The following is a 5,937-nucleotide window of genomic DNA, read 5'->3' on the forward strand; positions in this document are numbered from 1 at the left end:
GCAAAAAAATTATTTTGTACCACAGTTCATGAAAACTAACATTATTTGGGAAATGATACCTAAAGATAATTTGATTGTCACGTCTATTGCTAGGGTTGATCCAACTTTATAGCTGCTCAGTCATATCTACTTGCTTAATGTCTCATACAATTCTATCTTGAAGGTGGGGTCTTGTTGAAGATAAGGAAAGGTTCTTACGTAGGCTAGGACCATTTAATGGCATAAAATAGGCCATATCTTATTTTCAAAAATGATAATGATGGTGATGATGTTAATAGTAAATCTAGTAAGGAGAATAAATCTAACATTCAATTAGCACATAGAATATCCTAGGTACTTTATAAAAATTATTTTCTCTAGTTCTCCTAACATTCCTCTGAAGTAGATACTATAGTTTTCCCATTTTATATATGAGAAACTAAGACTCAGAAAGATAAATTAATTTGCTCGAGTTCACATGGCTTAGTAGGTGACAGAGTCACGATATGAACCCAAGCAGTCTGGATTCTCTAAAGTTCCATTCTCTGAACTCTGAACATATGCTGCTGTAAGAGAGACAGAAACAAACATGATGGAGATTCCAAGGGAAAAGAGGTTATATTTGACTGAAGGGATTAAGCCTTGAAAGACGGTGAGATAAACTTACACATATAAAGATGTTTGTAATAAGTTAGGATGAGAGTCTAGAGAGATGTATTAGCCTGAACCAAGGCTCTGAGACTAAAAAGACCATGACTTTGAAGTTTTAATTCCGGTTAAACAAGAAAATGATGGTACAACATTAACACTACTGGGAACTCAGAAGGAAATAAGGTTTCTTCAGTTTATTTATCAATCGATCACACCAATCATTAGCAAATAAGATGCAATGATCTTGAATTCCAGGAAAAAAAAAAGTCCAGGCTGAAAATACTGTTATGAGAATTAGCCACACATTTAATAAGAAACTTCTTGAATGTACACTGTTTTTAAAGTAGAAATAGACAGGAGATGACAAGATTGCAAATGCTTTCGTGTGTCTCACAAGACAAAATGCTTACTTTTAAGGTAATTTTGACCATTCAATATTTTAAATTTTACTTTCAATGAAATGGAATTACATTGAGGAGGATAGATATAATTATTAAAATTTAGCAAAAATCACTTTTTTGGTGTACTTATTTAAGAAACTTAATTGGAATCATTTGTTATTAGGAGATCATGTAATACTTAGATGAGTGAGTGTTTCCTTTTTATCTCTCAGTGACCTTTAAGTCGGTGATGTATTAATAAACTTAACTAGAATGATGACCAAGAAGGAGGATGTGTCTTGTTATATATCATCAATATAAACCTGGAGCCATGATGACAGAGTGGTTAAGAGCCCAGGCCTGGATTCAAATCCTGGTTTGAGGTTATCAGTGTCCTCATCGAGAAAATGGGGGTAATAATAGTAATAGTACCTACCTTTTAGAAATTTGGAAGAGAATAGTTGACTTAATACATATACATTTCTTGGAATAATATCTGATATATAATGATGACAGGATAAAAATGAGCATTTGTTATCTGTGAAGAACTATTTCAATAAGAAATTAAGAAATGTTAGATATTACCATTACTGTCAATAATTCTTACAACAGTATTATTTTATACCAGGAATTTACCCTATTCAAACAATAATAAATTATCTGAAAGATGGCCATGTCAGTTTCATATGCTTTTTGTTTGGTTTGGTTTGGTTTGGTTCCTTATCTCTCTTTAGTTTTAAGCTGTTTAATCTTTTTCAATACTGCAGTAGTATCAAAGTTGTTATTTAAAGATGAACTTAACTAGAGGTTATAGCAGAGTAGATATTTCCCTGAGAGGTACAGTGTATGTTCGTAGTTGAAGTGATAAAATGCTTTCTTGGTGTTTTAGTGACACAACATGACGTGAGAACTTGTGAATCATAAATTCAGTTCTGTTGTAAGAGTTGTGAATATTTTTATTTTTTAAAAAAATTCTGAATAATTTGAGTTCTGCTCAAAATCTATCATATTCTAACTCTTGCAGAAAAATCTAGAGAAGTTTTGACACTTTGAGCAAACCCTCTATTATTTTTGTCAGCAACTAGCCTGTGTCTCAAATTCCTGAAACACAGTGTGGAGAAAGCTTTAATCATCCAAATACTATTCTATTGGTGACATTTTAAAATTTATATTCTTAGATTTAGCATAGAAATAACATTTGTTTCCTAAAATTCAAGAACTTTTTTCCATTATCTATTTGCATTCCTATTCCTTTAGTTATTTGAGAATGCCTTTAATGCCACGATCTTAGGATTATTACTTCATGCAGGGAGAACAGATCAGAGAGGCCACTTTTTCTTCAAGAATCTATGGTACTTACAGAATTATGGAGCCACTTAAATAAGAAAAAAGATACTGTGTCCATGATGTTCAGTATAATCAGAACATGAAGTGTTTCCTGTAAATGTAACCTAATTAGTCATACTTTAATATCTGTATAGAGGCAAATGTGCTATATTTGTTACTAATACAAGTTTTCATGTTCTGTTCCATCTATGTGGGCATTGCATTGTTTTAGGAATAAAACTTATCTTTTTGAAAGTTTAGTAGATTAACTGAAACTTAAATTTGATGAAATATTTGAGGGAAAGTAGATTATCCTGTTCATAGTTTCAAGACAATTCTAGCAGAGGGGCCACAAATTCAAAGTCCCCAACGGGTCATGAGGTTAATATAAATGTGTTAAAAGGCCAGATATGAATCAGTGGGGAGCACAGGGTGTTGACAGCAGCTTGCATGCCACACTTGAAGGCATTATAGAAACATTTTGAGCCAAGCAAACCACATGTAGTTTGGCTATATTTTTATTCACTGTCTTGTAATTTGCTGCCACTTATTTTAGGAGATTTGATTTATGCTAGTCTTTAATAATACCCTTTCTTAGCTTCACTGATCTACATCTTTTTGCCTATTTCTATTCTAGAACTAGAATAAAAATTGATCTCATTAAGTTATATTAGGTGTTTAGAAGACAATGATAATTTGAATTAATTTAAGGAACATAAGTTGAATATAAACTATATGCTATATACAATCTGCTGAGCATGTCATACAGAGAAACAACGTATGACAATTCAATATAATGTGTTATATTAGCTACAGGAATAAGCGTCAGGTTGGCCAGAAGTGGAGTTAATTCGTTCTTTCCTTTTCTTACTCACCTGAATGGCTTAACCTGGTTGCCTCAATGATTTTCATTTTAACAAATCGTGAGTGCAAATCTAGCTGTGAGAGTTGTGGGTAGGGAAGTAATGAGAAGCAGCAGCAAGAAGGAAAGAATACACTTTCTTCCTCATGGAGGAATTCTGGGTATATGAAAAGTACCATGTGACAAGGCCTCTGAGCGAGCCGCTGATACCAAGGGGAGGAAATGAGCCTTTATGGAGGAGTGGTTCTGGTTGTGGGTTGAATAAGCTCTTTTCACAGGGAGAAGTAAGGGGAACTTTTATATAGAGGTAATTGCAGGTAAAAAGGGCTGAGTCTCTTGGATCTGAACACAATGTTATTTTACTTTTACTCTTAAGTGATGACTTAGGTGGAAAAATATATGGACATTCCTGTGATGCGTCCCTTCGCATCTGAGATGTCTTTCTGAAGTCTTGAAGTCAGTGGCAGCCTGGCCTCGCACAAAGTGGGCTCACTTGGACCACTGGGCCCTGGCTGGGCTGAGAAGCATCCGTGCAGATGGGGCACTGCCCTTGGAGGAGCATCAGCAGGGCCCTCGCGGGTCAGGAGGCAGGGGAGGGGAAAAAGTGGGCAAGAGCCTCTCCTGTGGTTTCCATGGGGAGCAACAGGGAGGCAGGACTAGCAGGTGGGAGGAATCAGCATCTCTGGGTGGAGGGGCTGCCCCTACTTGTCTGTCCCCGCCCTGGGTGTGCTCACCAGCATCTTCTACTGTCTCTAGGAACTGACTAGCCCTGGGAGGGGCAGCCCCTCCAGGGTCAGTGGGACCCAGATGTCAAAGTGTCAGAAAACAGACAATAAAAAACGGCTAGCATACATGTCCAAACCACAGGCCTCTGTTTCCGCATGCGTGGAGGGCGGGATTGGTCCCAGTGGCCCTCCAAGGTCCAGCCCTGCACTCTCAGAGTCCAGCCAGCCGCCAGGACCTCCCCGAATTCAGGTCCTAACCGTCTGGGGTCAGCAAAGTAGCCATGCCACTACCCAGCCCTGCAGATCAGGCATTTCAAGGCCAGTGGGTCGCCTGGGGCTTCTGTGGCACAGGAGAGCAGGCCATGGTGGGGCTGCTGGCTCGGCCTCCAGGTTGGACTTCACAAATGGAACAGGGGGCTCTGGGCTGGAATAATCCAGGCTTGTTCGCCAAGGGGAAGGACGGGGGTAACCGAGTCAGAGCACAGACTGCCAGTGCCTGGAGAACCATGCTGAGGCCCGGGGGTGACGGGGTCGGCAACTGGGAGCGCGCATCCTGCTGGGATCCTGTGAGATGGTGGCTGGTGATTAATGCTGAAGCTCACACTGCCCAGAAGGCTTCTGGAAATAAACACGCTCTCATAAACACAGGAACATCCTGAGAAGACAGTCAGACAAGGCTGGGAGACAAATGCGGGGCACGCGGCCCACCGCCCATCAGAAAGCACCCCTCACACCCACTCCCCTTGTCACCACGGCTGCCTGGCCTGTCAGTGGTGATAGTGAGTGGCCTGCTTTCCTGACCGCTTGGCCAGTGGCCAAAAGTCAGGGCTGAAGTTGGCACTTGTTCACCAGTGCTGTCCAGGGGACAGCAGGTGCCACAGAAGGATCTGTGGGGCCTCCTTGTGTCTGGCCAGAGGGACAAGATCTGCAGATGGGTGTGGGGGTGCTGATCCTGCACCCGGGAAGTACACTGGCTAACTGGCCATCCTTTCCTGGAAACCCTGAGAACCAGCAAGACGGGGACCTTGACATTTGGGGCAGGACTGAGCCACCCCATGTCTGTTCTGAGTCTTGTCTTTCTGCCTGTCCTCCTGACAAGGTGGCGCTCTGAGTATTTTCATCTGGAGACAGGAAGACAGAGGCCCACAGGGGCAAAGTGACCTGCCCAAGGCCACACAGCCACAGCCAGGAGGGGCGCAGACTCCAAGTCCAGCCCCTTCCCACTGGGACATGGCCTGTAGCTGCAGAAGGCCCCAGCTGCAGCCCACAGAGGGTTCTCGGGAGTCCTTCTGACTCCAGAACCAGGGAGAGCAGGAGAGCCCCAGGCCCCACATCTGCAAACGATAGCTACTGATTTAAAAAAAAAAAAAAAAAAAAAAGAATTGGCACGTCCAGAGCGGCCCAGGGCCAGAGTATGCTTCTTGAAGGCAGAAGGTGAGTCAGCTGGCCTCCTTCTTGCCAGGTTGGGTGGGATCCTGGTCCTCAGACCCTGCCACAGCACTGGTGGATTTGGGGGACCCCGCAGCCTCTAAAACAAGCTCCTGGACCCCCTTGCCAGCCACTTGGCATACCTTCTCCCTTCTGGCTGCCACGATTTCTTCAATATTCCTCTTCCCATCCAGGTCCGAGAACCACCCCAGGTTGTCGGGGATGGTGTGTTGGTTCTGGCAGCCATGACAGGTCACAACGACCACACCCTGGTGATAGGCAAGCTTGGAGATAAGTTTGGAGAACCTAGTCCCACAGACATTGCAGGTGAAGACTAGCAGGTAGTGCGTGGGCGCGGATGGGGGCGCCTTCTCGGAGCTGGAGGGCCGCCAGCCCCAGCCCCAGGCCCGCCTTCTCCCTGCGGCCTCCAGGCAGGCCCATAGCCCCAACCGCCACCCCAGGCCAAGCGCCCGGGAGTCGCGCGCAGCTCAACAGTCTCGGCAGGCGGCTCAGCGCTGTCCACAGCATCCCGCCCGCAGGCCCCAGCCGCCACGATCTGTGCAGCGGAGACCGAACCCCGCCCCGG

At 43.8% G+C, this 5,937-nt stretch overlaps 1 long non-coding RNA gene across 1 annotated transcript; it reads right to left on the reverse strand.

The window, feature by feature from the left end:
- Positions 1-910: 910 nt before the first annotated feature.
- LOC141579267 (uncharacterized) lies at positions 911-5,937 on the reverse strand. Its single transcript, XR_012510424.1, has 2 exons — positions 5,495-5,937; positions 911-4,578 (listed from the first exon to the last, which is right to left on the reverse strand). It is a non-coding gene; the product is annotated as an uncharacterized LOC141579267 (long non-coding RNA).

This window comes from Camelus bactrianus, chromosome 11, assembly GCF_048773025.1.
Source record: "Camelus bactrianus isolate YW-2024 breed Bactrian camel chromosome 11, ASM4877302v1, whole genome shotgun sequence".
Taxonomy (NCBI): Eukaryota; Metazoa; Chordata; class Mammalia; order Artiodactyla; family Camelidae; genus Camelus; species Camelus bactrianus.